The sequence below is a fragment of the Triturus cristatus genome, chromosome 12 (genome assembly GCF_964204655.1).
Source record: "Triturus cristatus chromosome 12, aTriCri1.1, whole genome shotgun sequence".
NCBI classification, from domain to species: Eukaryota; Metazoa; Chordata; class Amphibia; order Caudata; family Salamandridae; genus Triturus; species Triturus cristatus.
This window is the reverse complement of record NC_140595.1, coordinates 496,484,547-496,504,248: the sequence shown is the minus strand read 5'-3', so window position 1 is coordinate 496,504,248 and position 19,702 is coordinate 496,484,547. Positions and strand designations below refer to the sequence as shown.

Below are 19,702 nucleotides of genomic sequence, written 5' to 3'. Positions count from 1 at the left end.
CTTCCTGCTGTTAACTCCTTTACCTACCTTTCCCGCTTTCTTTTTACCTCCCATCCTTTCTTTTCCTGTCCCTCATCACATCTGCTCTCCTTTCTTCTCCCCTCTTTCCTTTCTCCTCCTCATTCTCCTCTCACCCCTTCCCTTCCCCCACTGTCACCCCCACCCTCTCCCTCCCCATCCCATCCCATCATTTCCCTTCCCTCCCTTACCCTCCTGCAGTCTTTTCCTCTACTCCCTCCCTCCCTCTTTTTTATCCCCCCTCTTTTCTTTCCCCATTTCTCCATCACATCCCCTCTCATTTCCTCTCCTTTCCTCTCCCTTCCTCTTCCCTTCCTTTCCTTTCCCCTTTCCTCTCCTTGCTCTTCTCCACCGCCTCTTCCTTCTCCCCTTTTGTCAATTTCCCGTTTCCCCTTCCCCTTCCTCCACCTCTTCCTTCGCCTGCTTCTCCTTTTCCCTTGCTTTCCCTTCCCCTCCCTCCCTTTCCCTACTTCTTCAAATCTCACCCTTTCCTTCCCTGTCCCTCCTTCACCTCCCCATCTCCTTGTCCCTCTCCCTCATCCTTATTCTCCCTTTCCTTCCCTTCCCACACCTCCTTCATTTGTTCCCTTTCCTCTCTTCCTCTCCTTTCCTTTTCTTCCCTCCCCACCCTTCCTTTCCCTTTTTCCCTTTTTCTGTCTTCCTCTTCCTCCTCCTTCTCTTTCCCCTTCTCCTTCGTCTCTTTCTCCCTTGTCCCAATCCCTCTCCTTCTCCATCTCCCTTCCCTTCTTTCCCCATCCCCTTCCCCTTCCCCTTTCCATTCCATTTCCTTCCCTTGCCTTCCCGTCCCTTCCCTCCCCTCCCCTCAACTCTGGTACCCACCCCACCCCATTCCTTCTCTTCCCTTCCTGCTGTTTTCTCCTCTCCCTCCTTTTCCCTCTTCCTTTTTACCACCCATCTTTTCTTTCCCCGTCCCTCCGTCACATCCTCTTTCCTCCCCTCCCACTCCTTCTCCCTCCCCCTTCCCTTTCTTCCCCTCCCTGCACCCACCCCACCCCTCCCCTTCACCCACCCCTTCCCTCCCTTCCTGTTTTCTCCCTCTCCCTCCGTCACATCCCCCTCCTTTACTCTACTTCTCTCCTCTTCATCCCTTCCCTTTTTCCTCTCCTCCCTCTCCTTCTGCCTCTCCCTCTCCCCACTCCATGTCTCTCTCTCCCTCGCCTTCTTCCTCTCCCTCATCTTCTTTATCTCCCTCTCTCTGCCTGTCTCACTCCCTCTCCTTCTCCTTCTATTCCCTGTCTTCTACCCTCCTCATCGGCCCTTCCTTTGCCTTCCCTTCTCTATTCTTCAATTCCCTTCCCCTCCATTCTCCCTTCTCTTCCCACATCTCCACTTCATTGTAACCCTTCCATTCCCACCCCTCCCGGCCCCTCCCTTCCATTCCTGCCGTTTTCTCCTCTCCCTCCCATTCCCTCTTTCTTTTTACCTTTCATCCTTCATTTCCCTATCCCTCTGTCACATTCCCTCTCCTTTCTTCTCCTTCTCCTCCTCATCTTCTTCGCCTCCTTCTCTTTCTTCTTCTCCATCTCCCTTCCCTTCCCTTCTCTTTCCTCAACTCCCCATCATTGTCTCCCCTACCTTCCATTCCCTTCACTCACCTCACCCCCTCTCTTCCCTCTCCCACCCCATCTTACTCTCTATCTCCCCTCTCTTCCATTACATTACTGCTGTTTTCCCTTTCCTTCTTCTACCTCATCTCTCTCCCTCCCCACATCCATCTCCCTCGACGTCTACCTCTCCTTCTCCCTCTCCCCTCTCCTCATTCCTCCCCTTCCTCCTCCTTTCTCTTGCCAACTGTCCCTCCATCTCTTCATCTCCCTCCCCTTCCATTCCCTTCCTTTACCTTCCCTCCCTTTCCTCCTTTTCCCACGCCTCCCTATTGTGGTCTCTCTCCCTTTCCCTCCACTCATCCCTTCCCCTCTTCCTTTCCCACCTTTCCCCTTTATTATTTCCCTTCCCTTCCTTTCCCATCCCTCCCCTTCCCCACCCCTCCACTCCTCTCCTTCCATCTCCTCTACTCTACTCCCTTTTACTTCTTTCCCTTCCCTTTCTCCTCTCCTTCTCCCTCTCCTCCTCCTCCTTTTTTTCCTTCTCTTTCTCCTTTTACTTCTCCTCCTCCTTTACTCTCCCTTCCCCTACCTTTCTTCTCCTCTCCTCTCCTTCCTCCCTTTCCCTCCTCCTATTTAACTCCCACCCTTTCCTTCGTTGTCCCTCCTTCACCACCCCATTCCCTCATTTCTTCTCCTCTCACTCCTTCCTCTTCCCTCCCTTCCCCTTTCCTCTCCATCTCCCTTCCCTTCCCAGCCCACACATCCCATTTTGTTTCCCTTCCCTTCTTTTCCTGCTGTTTTCTCCTCTCCCTCCCTTTTCCTCTTTCTTTCCCTGTCCCTCCTCACATCCCCTCTCTTTTCCTCTCTTCCTTTCCCTCCCTTCCCTTTCCCTTCTCCTTCCCTTTTTTTCACTTTCTCTCTTCCTCCTCCTCTTACTCATCCTTCTCCCTGTCCCGATCCCTCTCCTCCTTCTGCCTGTCCCTCCCCATCTCCATCTCCATACCCTTCCCTTCCCCATTCTCCTCCCACCTTTCCTTTCCTCCTCTCTTCACCCCACCCCTCCCCTCCACACCTCTTCCCCCTGTCCCCACCTCTTCCCTGCAGTTTTCTCGGCTCCCTCCTTTTCCCTCTTTCTTTTGACCTCCGATCCTTTTTTCCCTGTCCCTCCATCACATCACCTCTCCTTTCCTCTTCTCGCCTTCCCTTCCTTTCCCTTCACTTCCTCCTCTTCCTTCTCTTTCTCCTCCTACTCTTCCTGCTTCTATTCCTACTCTCACTCCTACTTCTTCTCATTCTCCTTCTCCCTGTTCCCGATCACTCTCCTCCCTCTCCCTTTTCTTCCCTTCGTTTCCCTTCCTTCCCGTCCCTCCCCTCCCCTCCCCGTCTCACACCTCCTCTTCCTTCCTCATGTGTTCTCCTCTCCCTCCCTCTCATTTTTTTGTTTTACCTCCCATTCTTTCTTTACCTCTTCCTCCGTCACATCCCCTCTCCTTTGCTTTTCTCTTCTCCTCCCTTCTCTCCCCTTTCTCCTCTCCTCCTTCTCCATCTCCTACTGCTCCCTTTCCCTCTCCTTCTCCCTCTCCCTTTCCCTCCTACACCTCCCCATCACGGTTTCCCTTCCCTTCGCTTCCCACCCCTCCCCGCCCTTCCTGTTGTTTTCTCTTCTCCCTCCCTCCCCTTATTTCTTTTTACCACCCATCCTTTCTTTCCCTGTCCCTCTGTCACATCGCCTCTCCTTTGCTCTCCTCCTCTCCCCTCCCTTTCTCTTCTCCTTCTCCCTTCCCTTCCCGCACCTCCCATTCGTGGTCTACCTTCCCTCAACTCTCCTCTTCTCTTCTTCCTTTCCCTTCCCTCACTCTTTCCATTCTCTCTCTCTCTCTCTCTCCCACTCCCTCTCCCACTCCCACTCCCTCTCCCACTCCCTCTCCCACTCCCTCTCCCTCTCCCTCTCCCTCTCCCTCTCCCTCTCCCTCTCCCACTCCCTCTCCCCATCTCACTTTATAGCGCCCTTCCCTTCCCTCCCTGCTGTTTGTTTATCTCCCCTTTCTCTTTCTTTTAACTCCCATCTTTTCTTTCCCTACCCCTCTGTCACATCCCCGCTCCTTTCCTTTGGTCTCCTTTCCTTTCCTCTCTTCTCCTTTCCTTCCTCTTCCTTTCCCTTCCCTTTCTCCTCACCTTCCATTTTCCCTTTCCTCTGCCCCTTCTTTCTCCTCCATCTCCTTCGTGCTTCCCTTCCCTCCCCTTCCCATTTCCTTTCTTCTCATTTCCTTTCCTCTCATTCCATTCCCTCCCTTCCTCTTCCATTCCAGCTGTTTTCTTCTCTCTCTCTCCCTTTCCCTCTCTTTTTACCACCTATCCTTTATTTCCCTCCATCACATTCCCCTCTCCATTCCTCTCCTCCCTCTAATCCCTATCCCCTCTCCTCTCCTTTTCTGTCTCCTCCCTCTCCCTTCCCTTCCCTTCCCTCCCATTCCATTCCATTCCCTGTTTGCCTTCCATCCCTCCCCCTCCCCCTTCTTGCTGTTTTCCCTTCTCCCTCCCCTTTCCTTCTTTCTTTTTTCTTCCCATCTTTCTTTCCCTGTCCCTCCATCACATCCCCTCTCCTTTCTTCTCCTCCCCTCCTCTTCCTTGCCTTCCCCTTCTCTTCTCCTCGCCCCTCTCTCTCCCTCTCCTTCCCCCTCTCCCTCTCCGTCCTTTCCCTTCCCACACCTACCCTTTATTGCTTCGTTCCCCTCACTATCTCTCCTCTCCCTTCCTGCTGCTTTCACCTCCCCATCACTTTCTCTCCTCTCCTCTCCTTTCCTCTCCTCCCCTCCTATCCCTTTTTATCCTTCTCCCTCTCCTTCTCGTTCTCTTCCTCCTTCTCCTCCACCTCTTCCTTCTCTTCCTTTGCCTTCTCCATCTTCTTTTCCTTCCTCTTGCTCCTTCTCCTCGTCTCTCTCTCCCTCTCCCTTCTTCTCCATCTGCCCGTCCCCTTTCCTTCTCCCTGTCCCTCCCTTGCCCCACCTTATATTCCTTCCTTTCTCTTAATTTCCCTTCCCTAAACTCTCCCTCATTGTCTCCCTTCCCTTTTCTTACCTTCACTCACCTCACCGCCTCTCTTGCATTCCCTATCCCTCCCCATCTTGCTCTCTATCTCCCTTTCCTCTTCCCTTCCCCCTTTCCTTCCCTTCTCTCAACTCCCCCTCATTGTCTCCTTCCCCTCACTCACCTAATCCTATCTCATGCATTCCCTATCCCTCCCCATCTATCTCTCCATTCCCTTCCTGCTGTTTTCTCTTCTCCTTTCCCTCCCTCCCCACTTTCCCTCCTGTGTTCCTCACACCCTTTCCTTCCCTGCCCCTATTTCCCCTTCCCTTCCCCCACCTCACCTCACCCCTCTCTCCCTCATCTCTCTCTCCGTCTCCTTTCCCCTCTCCTTTCCCCTCTCCTTGTCCCTCTCCTTCATCCTCCCTCCTGCATTCTCCCTCCAACTCTCCCTCAATCTCCCCTCATTATCCCTTCCCTTCCTTTTTCCCCTCTTCCCACATCTCTTTCGTTGTCTCCCTCCTCTTCCCTTCATCTCGCCTCATGCCTTCCCTCCTGCTGTTTTCTCCTCTACCCCTCGCCCTCTTTCTAACCCCCATCTTTTCTTTACCTGTCCCTCCATCACTTTCCCTAACCTTTCCTCTCCTCTCCTCCCATCCCTTCCCTTCCTCTTCCCATCCTTCCCTTCCCCCTCTCCTTTCCTACTCTTCCTCCTCCTTTTCCCGTTTGCCCTTCCTCTTCCCCTTCCTCCCCCTCCTCGTCCTACTCTTCCTTCTTCTCCTTCTCCCTTACTCTCCCCTTCCCTTACTGCTGTTTTCTCCTATCCTATCCTCTCCCTCCCTTTCCCTCTTTCTATGTACATCCCACCCTTTCCTTCCATGTCCCCCCTTCACCTCCCCTTAACCTTCTCCTTAACCTTCCCTTTCCCTTCCTCCCTTTCTCTCCTTCTATTTACTTCCTCCCTTTCGTGTCCCTCCTTCACCTCCTCATCCCCTCCCCTTTCCTCTCCTTCCTACCCCTCCTCTTTCCTCCATCTACCTCTCCCTCTCCCTGCCCTTCCCACACCACCTCCTTCATTGTTTCCATTCCCTTTCTTCCCTCCCTTCCTGCTGTTTTCTCCAGTCCTTCTCCTCTTTCTTTTTACCTCCCATCCCTGTCCCTCTGTCACATGCCCTTTCCTTTCCACTCCTCTCCTTTCCTCTCCTTCTCTTTTCTCTTCCCTCCCTCCCTTCCCTTTCTCCTTCCCCCCTCTTTTTCTCTCCTTCTCTTACTGTTTATCATCCTCCTCCTTCTCCTTCGCCTACTTCTCCCTATCCCAATCCCTCTCCTTCTACCCTCTCCCCATCTTGCTTGCTGTCTCCCTTCCTTTCCTTTCCTTTCCTTCCCGTCTCTGTCTCCCTTTCCTTCCTTTCCCCTCCCTCTAGCCTTCAAACCCTCCTCTTTTTCTCTATTCATCCTACCCTACCCTACTCTTTACTGTTCCAAACTCCTTTCCTTCCTTCCCCTTCTCCTCCCTTCCCATCCCTTCGGTCTCTGCTACCCTCCCTTTCCTTATGTCTTTCTTTCCCTCACGCTCTTTCGCTTCCTCTCCCTTCCTTCCCTCACCCTTCCTTCCCTCACCGTCTCCCTCTCTCTTCCCTTCCCTTACTTCCCTCACCTCACCTCCCTCTCTTTCTCCCTTTCCCTTGCCTTCTTCCTCATCCTCTTCATCTCCCTCTCCCTGTCTCGCTCCCTTTCCTTCTCACTGCCCCTCCCCTTCTCTTCTCCCTTCCTTGCGCTCTACCCTCTTCATCGCCTCTTCCCTTCCCTATTCTTCAATTCCCTTCCCACCTCTTCCCTACACCCCTTCCTGCTGTTTTCTCCTTTCTCTTCCCTCCCTCTGCCTCTATTTCCATTTCACCCTACCCTTTGCTTTCCGTCCCGTCCCGTCCCTTCCCTTCCCCCTCTTCTCTCCTTCCCTCCCTTCTCTGTCCTCCCGTCTCCTTTTCCCTCTCTCCCTTTCCTTTTTAGGTTTAGCGTGTAGCAGCGCACATGCGCTGCTCTGGCGAGACTTTTAGTAAGGGGCTTTCAATAGCTCACCACATGCTCGTGCGTGTGTGGCCTATTGCTTGCGGTACCCACACGGGCGCCATATGTTTTGAATTATCGTGCCCAGACACGGGCGCGATAATTCAAAACATATGGCCTGGTGCTCACTCTCACACGCGCCACTCGCTCCGCCGACGTTTTCACCGGTTGTGGGGTGTGTGTGCGCTACGCCGTGCTATTTTTGTTTGGTTTCGTCCCTCTGTGCACTTCTTTTATTCTCCTTCTTCCACCTCATTATTTTCATAGATATTACAGTTGCTCAATACCAAATCCGATAAATTGACCCCGTGGGGAGTTTCCCAATCCAAGCCGCCTCCTTCCCCCTTCATTCTTGACTTGTTACTTCATGTTGTTTACAAGTACACCGCTGGAGCTACGCAGTGCAGCTCACAGCGCCAGGAACCCACCGAGGCCGACCTCAGTGCGGTCATGGTTGTCGCTTCGTGGACAGCAGCATTCCACTGTTCGCTAACTGCATAAATGTTCAAAAGGTTATAAACCAGCTGGTGCCGCCACAAAGTGGTTACGTTCTGTAGGCTATTTCTTTTATTAATTCAGTGTCTCTTAGTTTATGCTGGTATTGCTTGTTATAGCGCGCGCTCTATGCTTCCGGCATGAGTTTAAAGCACTGTACATTGCATTTTTGGTGCAAATACAAATAACGTTGGCTGTAAACACTCTGACACACATTATCAGTAAGCTGTAAATTACTGATGAAGTAGGGAATGCACGTCCATAAAGAGAAAATAAAATAAGAATACGAGATACAATAAGGAGGAATATTTAACTTTGGCTAAGGAAGTTGGGAGTATGAGACTTTAGAACACTGACTGGTTAAGTTAAGACATAATTAAATGAGATGTTGCAGGTCAGGTTAAGCATATACGTATAATAGACAAAAGGACTGTGTATCAAAGCGGATTATTTTTGTGGGTCAGAGGACACCCACCTCAAGTTATAACAACTTTATCATTTTAGGGTGAACCCCAAAAGTGCTCAAACCCTTGGCAGCTTTGGCGCAGGGCAGATGGGCATGATTTAGGGCAAAATGTAAAATATATCTGCAGTTCCAAAACAGCATTAAAGTCAAAACACCAAATGATTAAAATCCTAAACTGAATTAGAAAAATAGAGTTTTAATAACAAACATGACACCAAAATGACAAAAAAAATCCAATAATGGCCACCAGGGATATCAGTCTTTAAATTTTTAAGCGAAAATGGTGCTAAAAAAGTGCTAAGCACCAATGATAGTCTATGGCCACAGTTGGTTGGGTCCTGGGTACACTTTGAAGTCGATTGCTATGGATCCCGAAATTGGATGCACCAAGCAGGATGGCCCAATCAAAGATTTTACCTTAGGAATTGGGCTACAAAATGCAATTCAAAATCTCAGTGGGGCAAGACAGCAGGCTGAATCTGGGAAGGTCTCACTGAAGTTGGATAGGTGTTGAGCGAGGTCCCGCAGAAGCCATCGATTTTAATCGGAAAACCTCTGTGTGGGGGAAAAGTCCAGTTTCATGCCCAGAGGCATAGTGCAGTTCCAAGGCAAGGACAATCGCTTTTACAAAGCACCCGTCAAGAAATTGTTGAAGCCATCTTGGTTTCTTTTGATTGCCAGACAGATCACCTCTTTGCTGCAAACTTTTTTGAAATATCCAAAGTTTAATGTTTGAATTGTTACCTTTGTGATTGAGGTGAGGACTTTTTGGATCAGAATGCTGATTTACAGAGATGACTGGCGTCAATGGGAAGCTAGTTAAGGAAATCTAAAACTGGAATTATGTAAATAAAGGGGTGTCACAAGAGATCGTTGGGGAAATAGCACGTTCACCTGCTTATAAAGGGGTAAGTCAGGTTTTTGGTGGGTGTGTTGGATGTCAGTTTCCATCTTCAGTGTGGATAGCACGAGAGCCTTTCCAACTGATGGGTGGGTTCACCTATCTCAGGAGCCAAGGTGTGTATTGAGCTCCTTGTAGTACACTTTTTTAATGTGCAGATCACAATAACGATCTTGTGTATATTGAAGGTTAAAAATATGTCGAGTAGGAGAGACCGTGCTTGATGAGAGTGTTGTCATCCAGGTTTGGATGGGGACTAATTGAAAGAGCTCCCGTATTATGGTGGGGTCAGCTGTTGGTGGTGATGAGCTAGTCCAATTTTTATTTTGAGGCAGAGTGCAAGTATGAGTGCCGAATTAGTGTGGTAATATTCTATCAATACTTTCTGTGTAATATTAGCATGATGGTGGCAAGTTTCACCTATCCCTCGTCCCAGATGCTACGGGTAGATGTTGAACAGAAGCTGAGGAAGGTTTGACCCTTGTGGTACCTGCGTGGCACAGTTACAGGGACAAAAACTGTATTTTCGATCTTCACCAGTTAAGTATGGTCTTGGAGGGAAGAGATTTAATAATTACAGGTCTTCACAGTCTACACACCCACACACATTTTTAAGATGCTGATGGACATGGCTAGTCAGACTTCACCGAGTTTGAAAGTGCATCATTAGCAGTTGTGCCAGATTCTGGTTAAAAACTACTTATGAAAACCCGTTGTGAAGAACATTTCTTCATACACCCCTTTCGTATATTTTTCCCCCAAACGAATGACAATCCCAGGATGTCAAATCCATCATTTAAAAAAGCACATCCCAGCACTCCTTTTTAGGTCTTGCCTAGGCAGCGCGCATGCGCGGCTCTAGGAGATGACCTTTTGAAATCGGTCTGCTCCTTTTCAAGCACACTCGTACTCGTGCTTGTGCTGGCATCCACCTTGCGGGAGCGAGCAACGGCGCACGTGGTAATTGAAAACATATGGCTCTCGCGCCGCCGCTGCTCGCTCCCGCATGGCGGATGGCAGCACAAGCATGAGTGCTTTGAAATAGCTGCATACCACACAATCCTTTCGCGGCCGCGTGGCCGTGCTTGTTGGCAAATGCGATGTGGTCAGTTAGTGCCAGTCGCATGGCTCTCATGCAACAATTGTTCAATACAATTACACGGAAGGCGGAGGCTGATTTTCTTTGGCCAACTTTGATTTAATGTTTTATTAACTCCGTGAAATTTGTTTTTTTCTTTTCTTACATGATCTTTGATCTTGTTTTTTTAACGTAGACACGAGAATGAAAAGAAACTGCTCCGATCGCCAACACACCGAACTAGCACATAATAAAAATGGAACAACATTGCCCTCTAGTGGCAAAATAAATACTAGACCAACCATTATTCTTCCATTCTAAACGGCTACCCTTGATTTGTTTCTCAGACCTGGTGCAAACATTAGCTTTTATGGTCAGGCCAGATTCCTGAGAATGAGGTTTGTCTGTATCTTTTTGTTTTCCTCCGAACAGACAGAAACCTCAAAATGAGTGTTTTCAGAGAAAGGCTCCTCTCTGTATCATAAACTCATTAGGCCCAGACGTCTAGCCATCTCAATTGCTTTACTGCGCTCAGCTCTTCCTGTTTGAAACAAATTCTAGCTATAGTGTTGACAATGAATGGCCGCACTTCGAGGCACCCCAGCTCGGTGACATTGCTCTTGTAGCAAAATCGAAGCCACTCGGCTATTGAGGGATATCAGGAATTAGCAATAAGACTGGCAAGGCCAATGTTCGCCATCTGCTTTAGGATAAAAGGAGGGCCGATGCCCAAATGCCAGTATTTCAGCAGTAGCGGGCATTTCACCGGTATCTAAGAAAGACACATTTCAATGAACTTCATGTTTGCGAGCACAATAAACCGCCTTGTGTATGGGCACACAAAGAGATGGAGCCACCTTCAAATGCTCCATCAATGTGAACAGAAAAGGGGAAAGGGACACTTTCCCTCCCAAGTCTTCACAAATCTTAAAACCGTGTTAAAAATAATATTTTCTTTAACGGGCTCTGGATTATGAAGCGAAAAGTCACGAATATGAAATGCTGCAGCCTCCCGCCATCTTTAACACGATGATGGTTACATATACCAATAACAAAATGCTCATTTTACAGCCCTTGAATACATCACGTTTTTTGAACTATTTCTGCTGAGAAGGAACCATTAAATTGTACAATTGTATTTTAATACCTGTTCTTATATTAGCACCTCATCAAAACAAATAATTTACAGCGATCTTAGCTAAATATTGTTTAAGCAGTATAAACGCTCTCGGGGCTCAAAAACACCTATGTGTCCCGTCTGCCTTTCAGAACTCGCTATGTTTTGAGCACCAGACCACTGTTTTCTCTTCGCGTTAGAAACTGGAATTTGCTACTGTCCCCTTTCCTTGAAACTGAAGATTATATAGTTCCCGTAGCTGATGGGAAATCTTCACCGCCGAGTACCAGGCCTGTCGTAAAGCACTCCACTCACAAACAGGCACCTGAGCCCAGTATACAAGTGCACCTAGGAACAAGCATTGGCATAGCCAATAGGTCTTGCCTTTGGGAACTTATAAGTGTTTAGTTATCCAGAACAATATCCTTGGTGCAACAACATCAACTGTTGCATGGCAAACACTTATAAGGTCCCAAAGGCGAGACCTATTGGCTATGCCAATGCTTGTTAATGTTAGTGCTGCGCTGAGTAAACAGAAGCCATGGGGGGGCAGCATGTAAAAGGTCAGGAGGGACGCATGTGGCCCCCGGGCCTTACTTTGACTATTACTGCATTAGATTCTGATATAATATTATCACACATTTCTTCAAACAACTGCTCACATGTAGGAAGGAATATATTTTCCTACAAAGAATGGATTAGATTCGGAATAATTATTGTCAAACATTTTGTCAAATGACTTACATTCAGCTGGGACTGTCGGCTCAGGGAACTTGTGCATCCACTTTAGAAAACTGTGTTTGACCTCGTGGCCACAGGTTCAGATCCTAGAGGGTCCACCAAGATGTTCATCCTTCCGAGGTTGATAAAATGAGCACAATTGTTCAACTATAAAAAACAGTTATTTTCCGTGAAGGTGCGCTACAAAACTATGTGCATTATGTTACTTACATTTGTGTAGACAGAAACATATATTCAGACTCGCCCGTGCTAGATTAGCGGTAGTTTCTCAAAAGTACTACATTTTTCAGTCACAATAACTTCACGAGTGTGCAAACATGCTTGCCCTGGTACACGCTTTATTAAGTATAAACACACACATAGATACACGGGCACACACATATAGATACACACAGATACACACAGGCACACACAGGCACACACAGGCACACACACAGATACACATAGGCACACACACTAGGGTGACCAACTGGCATGAGTGCAAATTCAGGATGGTGAGTGTAAAGATTCAGGACAAAGGGTCAAAATTCAGGACAAAACTTTGGGCCAAAAGGTAAGTTTTACAGACACATCAGAGGAGGTTGCGTAATAGTATACAAGTAAGTAAATAGGCAACCACTTAGGTACAAGTCAAAATAGGTTTATATTAGGTTGAGACAATCGTGCACTTCACGGTTTTTCAGTAAGAACGCAGCTTTGAGCCACTGTACAGGTCTTTTTATGGTATTTCATATGATAATATATTTATAAGGTTACCGCACTGGGTTGTCCAGTCTGATATTTTGTTCACAATTCATGGTCCTGAGCAGGCATGTTTGGTGAGAGAAATGGTCAGGAAGATTTGCTCAGATAGAAATTGTGAGATGTAAAGCAGCACACATAGTATGCAGCTAATTGGGACCTGCAGTGCTGGACTAGAGTGCAGTCCTCCAAGTGTCCAGCTTAATGTGTCAGATCACTTCAAGCATTCCATTTCTGTTCAGCTGGTGAATACTGGTATAGGGGGTGGTATAGTACTGAGTGATGGATAAGACCCATAGCAGAGAGGTCTTGCAGAAGGGTAAGAGCATTACGCAGGAAAAGGGAGTTATTAAGAGCCTGTATGCGCTATAATTGGCTGCACACTGGTAAGTGCTATGGTATTATTGTAGGTTGGTTAGATAGGACTTGACATTACTATATCATGCCCTGGCTAGCCATATATCAGCCCTCCTTATTTTAGCTGTATATTGGAAATAGTATACTGATTGAGCCGTTTCATTTATGAGAGCTTTAAACTGCAGATTCTCATTGATGCCCAAAAGTGTGCTACAGACTAGAAACTGTATACACTGTTGAGGCATTTTTGTAGGGAAGGAGGAGGCACTGTCGTTTACATACAGAACATTTTCTATTGAAATGAAAGCAAAATGCCATCATGCAGTTTTACTGATAAATCTATATAGCGCACAAATACTAATGTGCGGAATTGTGGTTTCAGCAAATATGTGTTATTTGAACATCACCAAGTAAAGTGTCTTGATTGTTTTGATCCTATTAAAACTCCGTTTCAAGCACACTTCTGAATTACAAACAAGTGGTCCATTTGTGGTTTCCTAACTGTTGATGTGGTTTGAAAAATGTGCACAGTTTATTTACAGATATTTAAAAGTTGTTGAGTGTTACAAACAAATTGACAGCTTTCAGCCTTTGTTTTCGCACCCCCAAGAAGATTTGGGAAGACATGGTACATTCTACAACACATTTGTCATTATATATCAATTGTATTAGCTTATAAAGCACAGTAAATGATGACCATACTGTGCACCAGGGTACGACAATCTTTGATAGGGCTCTTCAATGTTTCTCTCACTATCACCCTCCAACAGTGCTCTCATCTCTTCGCAGCCCCTCTCTCACATGTATTTAATTAGTTTTATAGCCCTTCTCGCACCAGTATAAGATGTCGGAGCACTTCACATCACACACACATATAGAGACAATGAATCATACATGTGTAAATCAGTGTATAGAACATGCTACATTAGGCAAAGAGTGCTTGGTCTGAAAAAGCACAAACTCAGGATCCAGAACATATCACCGTGGTTAGGGTTAACTTTAATGCTAAGAATTTATTCCTACCCTAAAAAGCCTTTTTTAGCAACATCAGGATAATGAAAGTCAGGGAAGGAAACATAAATTTGTAACCTGTACCATGCAGCTTGCATGCAGCTCTTTGATGGCACTTCAAAGCTCATTGTGCCAGATTACATATCTAACTTATGAACTGCACAGTAACAAAAGAATCTCAGTGACAAAAGCAGTAACCCACTGAGCTTGGCAAATAAAATACTGTTCTTTCATATGCATGGTACACATTCTTTGCAGCAGGCATATTAATGCCCTGTGCTACCTTAGATGATTCAAAACTCCCATCTCACTCCAGCAGGTACATTGGTCACCAGACACTGGTGAACCACACCTAAATATAAGTGAGGCCGCTTTTATTGTTGGCAGAATACTGCTGGATATACAATATACAAGGAACTTTGCAGTGCCAGCCCCCAGTAACAACCCCCCCTCATCTTTCCAGCCTCCCAAGGAAACGCCTGATGCTAGGTCCGGCCAGTCCAGCCTTGCTACCACCCTCCAATGGTGCCCCTCATCTTCACATAGACCCTCTCTTATGTTCAGTTAATTTCTTTTATAATGCTACTCATCCCAAGTATGTAGGGCAGGGTGGCGTAGTGCGTTAAATCACACACATATTATATAGAGACAATGACTCATGTAAATGCGAAAGTCAATTTATAGGAAATGTTACTTAAGATAAAGGGGGCTACAAGGTGTAATCATTCTTTCATCCATCATTCAGTCTTTCACCATTCATTCTGTCCTACCATCCGTGTGCCCATCCATATCCAAACATATTTAACCATTTGCAAACCAATCCATCATGTATCCTTCCATCCATCATTTCACTCATCCATCCCTCCATCCACCCTTTCACTCATACATCCATCATCCATCTATTCATATACTCATCCATCCACTATTCCACCCATCCTGCCATTCACTCATCCATCTAGCTATTTACACTTTCACCCATCCAGCCTTCCTTTCACTTACTCATCCATCCACCCAGTCACTCATCTTTCCACCCTTTCAGTCATCCATCCATCCTCTCTTTCTCTCTCTATCGACCCTTTCACTTAGCCATCTATTGTTCCTTCCATCCACCCTCCCATCCATCTACTCATCCACTCATGAATCCATCCATTGACCCCATCACTCATCCATCCTTTCACTTATCCATCCATCCTCTCATCCATCCACCCGTTCACGAGTTTACTCATCTATCCATCCCTTTGTCCATCTACCCTCCCCCTTTCACTCACTCATCCATCCTTACATCCACCCTTTCACTCACCCGTCCAGCCATTCACCCTTCACTTGTCAATTCATCAATCCATCCATCATTTCAATCATCCATCCACCCATTTACTCGCCCATCATCCACCCTTTCACTCATCCATCCTTTCACTCATTCATCCATCCTTTTACCCATCCATCTACCCTTCCACCCATACGTCCATCTATTTACCTTTTCTCTCATTCGTCTTTCCACTCACTCATACATCCATCTTCTCATTACCCATCCATTCACCCTTTCATCCATCCATTCACTCTTTCACTAATCCATCCAGCCATCAGCCCATCCCTTCACTTATTCACTCACCCACCTTTTCATATTAATTACGAGATGAGCCTTCGTCGGCAGATTTGCAGACAGAAGAGGCCCATCAAGAACTCCACCCTTGTTGTAGATCCTAAAGCAAGGGGTGGGGTTCTCTATGCCCCTGCACATAGGCAATCTGAAAAAGTGGAAGTCATGGGTGTTTCATGATGCACAGTGCCAGGGCGTGAGGTGACTGTGACATGGTGTTGTTTCTAGGGCTGTAAGTGGGATGAAAAAACTGGGGGTCTCTCTAAAGGGGGGTGTTCAATGTAATTAAGGGTGTGGCTTAAAACACCTAAGCTAAAATTCTATGCTTAGCACAGTGTGCCCCCCGAATGGTATTCTGCTACTTCTGTCATTGCAATCAGATATACAACAGAACAAGTAACGTTACACCTACAACAAGTCCTAACTATTTGTTTCGTCAATGGTTGTTAGTTGCATAAAATAAAAAAGCAGCAACCATGGCTTCGTTGAATATAATATTGAAAATGCATCTGTTCTATAATTATAAGACTGTGAAAGAACTAAAACGCCCTTCTTTTAACTTCTTTCACCACCTTCTTTTGATAAACTGGATTCTCACATAGCAGCATGGGCGTTTTTGTACATTTCTTTCCGTCAGACAGAATGCACTGCCCTAGACCAAGGCTGGAGGAGGCCACCACATGCTGTAACAGCCCAGACGCCCATTGTCATTCTGTATGGGACAATCAGCAGACAGAATGACAATGGGCGGGGTGGGGCTGTTCTTGTGCTCCGAGGATGAGTGCGAGGCAGCCCCATCAGGAGCGGAGGCTTCATACAGGGAACTGCGCTGCTCCCTGCAATGCCCAAAATGACGACCAAAAGGCGTCCATAAAAGGGATCATCACAGACAACGGACGTGAGGTCACCCTAACACACACACAGAGAAATACATACTGACTGACACACTGACACACTGACACACACACACACACACACACACACACCCCCTCCACTGTCACGGGATCAGCAGCTGGTTTCCACACGCACGTCCCGCACCTTTCACACTGGTGCACACGAGGGATTGCCCATATATACCATACATTGGCCATCATATATTGTCACAGGCCATTCTTTGCACACTGTAGTACGGAAATGGGCTTCTGTGGGGAGCGTGTTTTCTTCTTTTCAACAATAAGCGTGTCCTGTTTTTTACTTGAGTGAACACAGCTTAAGCTCTACTTTTGTTAGCGGCACGAGAACTCCAGCCTGAGCTTTAGGAGTATGCTTGCTGCAGACAAATACACACCTGCTTCCTGTGCGCTCCATGACAAAAAGTGAAGACTCATGTTGCTGTTCACTGAAACCTCAAAGGATCACCACGGCCGCTGCAGTTGTACTTGGTCTGTGCCTCTTTAAGAGTTCAGTGAGGGCAGTGCAGGCCTTTTATGCGTTTGGATGTACACACTTTTCACTGCCCTCCCTGCACCAACTCCAACCTTCCCCTTCTGGGGCACCTATGCACAAACTTTTTTGAGAAATATACTATGTTTTTAACATGATGCATTATATGTTCAACGTGATTAAATATTTTCAATATGCATAAATATTGTTTGCAATTGATTAATGAGGTGATGGTGATGTCCACTGGGACCACCCCCACCTTATTGTACCGCAATTTACCGAGGTCCTAGTGATGTGTCTGGGTCAACCCCATTTGTGTAACTAGAGTAAACAACGAGCGCGGCGTCAGTGAGGCAAGACTAGGCACACTGCAAATAAAGCGAAGTAAACAAAACACGATCACTTCTCACTGCAGGGCAGCCAACATAAACAAGCCGAGAGGAGCCCTTACGAAGACCCAGGGAGCAGAGAGTGTGAAGGAACCAAACTGTGTATGAGGCTGCAATGCCCATACAGGAGGAGAGGCCATCACACGCTGTACAGTGTGATGGCTAACCAAAATGTTCTCTTAGTGAAATCGCCGGGGAGGGAACTAAGCACACAAAGGTGGGACATTTACACAAATGCACCAATTATATGCCAGCATTTCTGAATGCCACAGTTAACGATGACAATCAAGGGGTGTGCCAAAAGCGCACAGAAGAGATAAAAAAACAAGTCTTGCAGACAGTGCAAGCGCTGTCGAGGATCGACCTAAAAATCTAAAATGCAAATAAGCCACCAAAATGAACCAATTATTAGAAGATATTGTAAAAGGCGAAGTCCTGTACCAGAAAAGTTTCTTAGTATTAGGTAGCCTTCGGGCTCTTAGAAATATAGAGCCACATGCTAAAGGCAATAGAGAATAAAAAGTGACATACCATAAGAAGCAGAAGGGCGCATGTATGGCATCCCACAAACATGATGGCAGTCAAGATGTTACTATCTTCCAGTAAAAATCACAGTGATGTGGCAGCTGCATGCACTGAAACAATAGGGACACATCTCCAAGTCATATGAATAAGAGGATGCTGCATGACCTCAGTAAATGTCTCGGATATCACATTCAGGTCAAACTAGCATTCAAACAGAGCACTTAAACATAAAAATACATGATGTGCAACTACTACCATTTTCACATAAGAAATGACTTGTGATAAAGAGATGCGCTATTCACTGCAAGAGCTACCGTGGTGAAATAGCACTACTGTGAATTATCAGCTTCTCTTAAATCATGCATTGCATTTGAAAACAAAATCTTCATAGAAAAAAAATGTGTAGGAGCCGATCAGCAAGTAACGTCGAGTTATTTCCATCAAGTTGTTGAGAGAAACCAAACTGTAAATTTTTTAGATAGGCTTCCAATAAAAGGAAAACAAAGTGTAAGCTTGGGAACATCGCTGACAACCCCTTTACATTTACTCGCGTATTACAAGTAAAATGAAAAAAGACAAGTGTCTTCAGAAAAAAAATGCAAATCTCAACTCATTTTATGCTTATAAATAGTGTACACAAATTTACGTACTCTTGAAAGAAAGGCTAGCTATTGTACGAATAAGGTAATGGGCACATTAAGTGGATGCTCTACGAGTAATACAAAATAAAATCACAAGCATGTGGGTACAAAAGACATCTTCCATTGCAGCAATGACTGCAGGCAAATGGAATCGTGTGGCACAGAAAGTCAAGTAAGACAGCAGCATCTGGGCCACGCTCTGTGGTCAAAAAAAAAAAATTATTCAAAGGATTTTTGAGGGAAGGGCAGCTGTTTTCATTAAAGGGAGAGCATGAGTGACTACAGCACGCTTACTATTTAAGAATGCCCTGCGTATAGAATTTTACATAGAAGCATCTTCTTTCCTCAATCAGTATAAACTGCATGAATTTAAAACATGAATATTATCAAAGCGTGGTTTAAAAAACACCCTTCAAGGAGCTAAATTAAACCAATAAATCTTCTTTAAAAAAAAAAAAATATATATATATATATATATATACACACATACATACACATATATAAATGATAAATATAAGGTTTAACCTTCTTGTAGAGCGTTTTTACTTCTGTGATGAATCAATGTCCACTTTTATTTTTATAGTGCAAAAAGCCCCTTTCAACGTTCGGGTTTTCCTAAAATAAGTCACTTACAAAAGAGATGTGCGCTCTATCGTAATGGTCACAATAAAAAAAGTAAAGAATTGTTCAGGTTTAATTCCTCATACTGGCCTGTATAAAGGACTATCCCCTACAACCATCTGCCTTGGAGACACCCCTAAAAGGGTGCCTCACTTAGACATTTCCTCCCGTAAACAACTTCTCTGTCACAGGCACCACTTGTCACTCGCCCTCCATATCAAGCAAACCCCCGTCACAAAAACCACTATACGAGTACTTCCGCACAGAAACCGTCTCATACAGAAATCCCCCTCAAACATTAACCATCACTGACACTCTCCCAGAAGCGATGCCAAATTTCAAATACCATATCTCAGAGGGGTCTCAGCCTTGACGTGGGTTTAACTTAAAAAGTGGGTGATGTCACCGGTTGACATGCGTCATCCTCTGTAGAGTGTGCAAAACATTAAGGGCATAATGCAGCTGTCACTGGATGCAGGGGACATGAAAGAAAACTGATGTACTTCCATGTCACTCCCCGCGAATCATGCGACATGTTACAGAACGTGGTCCTTACCTTCCGTCTCCCGACTGACGAGTTTAAAGACCCGATTTCTTCTACTACGTTTCCGACTCAAACCAAACCAACTTCTATATACGATGCACCGTTGCCAGGTCTGAAATCCAAAACAAGCACCACTCACCTTCAAAAGAAGCCCAAAACAAGAACACAGGCCCTACCAAAACAAGCCCAATCACCACTGTCCCAAGTTTAAGGCTAAATGACTATTGTTATTTTCTTTTGTTAAGAGAAGTCGCATCGAAGTTATAAAATAGCATGTATTTAAAGTAGGAGCGCGGATTGTAAATGAGGCATAAAAAAAGACCAGATACAATGTGTAAATGCACATACATTTAAATCCAACGAACTTGATTGTATTAATTGCCTTAAACTTCGACTGCAATCTCTTTATAAAAAA

At 46.0% G+C, this 19,702-nt stretch overlaps 1 protein-coding gene across 12 annotated transcripts in view; it reads right to left on the bottom strand.

Annotated features, from left to right (window-relative positions):
- Nucleotides 1-19,438, bottom strand: part of CYLD (CYLD lysine 63 deubiquitinase) — a 434,005-nt gene extending 414,567 nt beyond the window's left edge. For 4 of the 12 annotated variants that reach the window (XM_085638704.1, XM_085638701.1, XM_085638694.1 and 1 more), the window contains exons 1-2: nucleotides 19,300-19,401; nucleotides 11,482-11,625 (exon numbers count right to left, since the gene is read on the bottom strand). The gene's annotated coding sequence lies outside the window, so the exon portion shown is untranslated. Of the gene's footprint in view, nucleotides 1-11,481; nucleotides 11,626-17,487; nucleotides 17,587-19,299 lie in introns of those variants that run through there. The other 8 variants (XM_085638697.1, XM_085638695.1, XM_085638699.1 and 5 more) reach the window with 7 other exon arrangements.
- Between the last annotated feature and the right edge of the window lie 264 nt (nucleotides 19,439-19,702).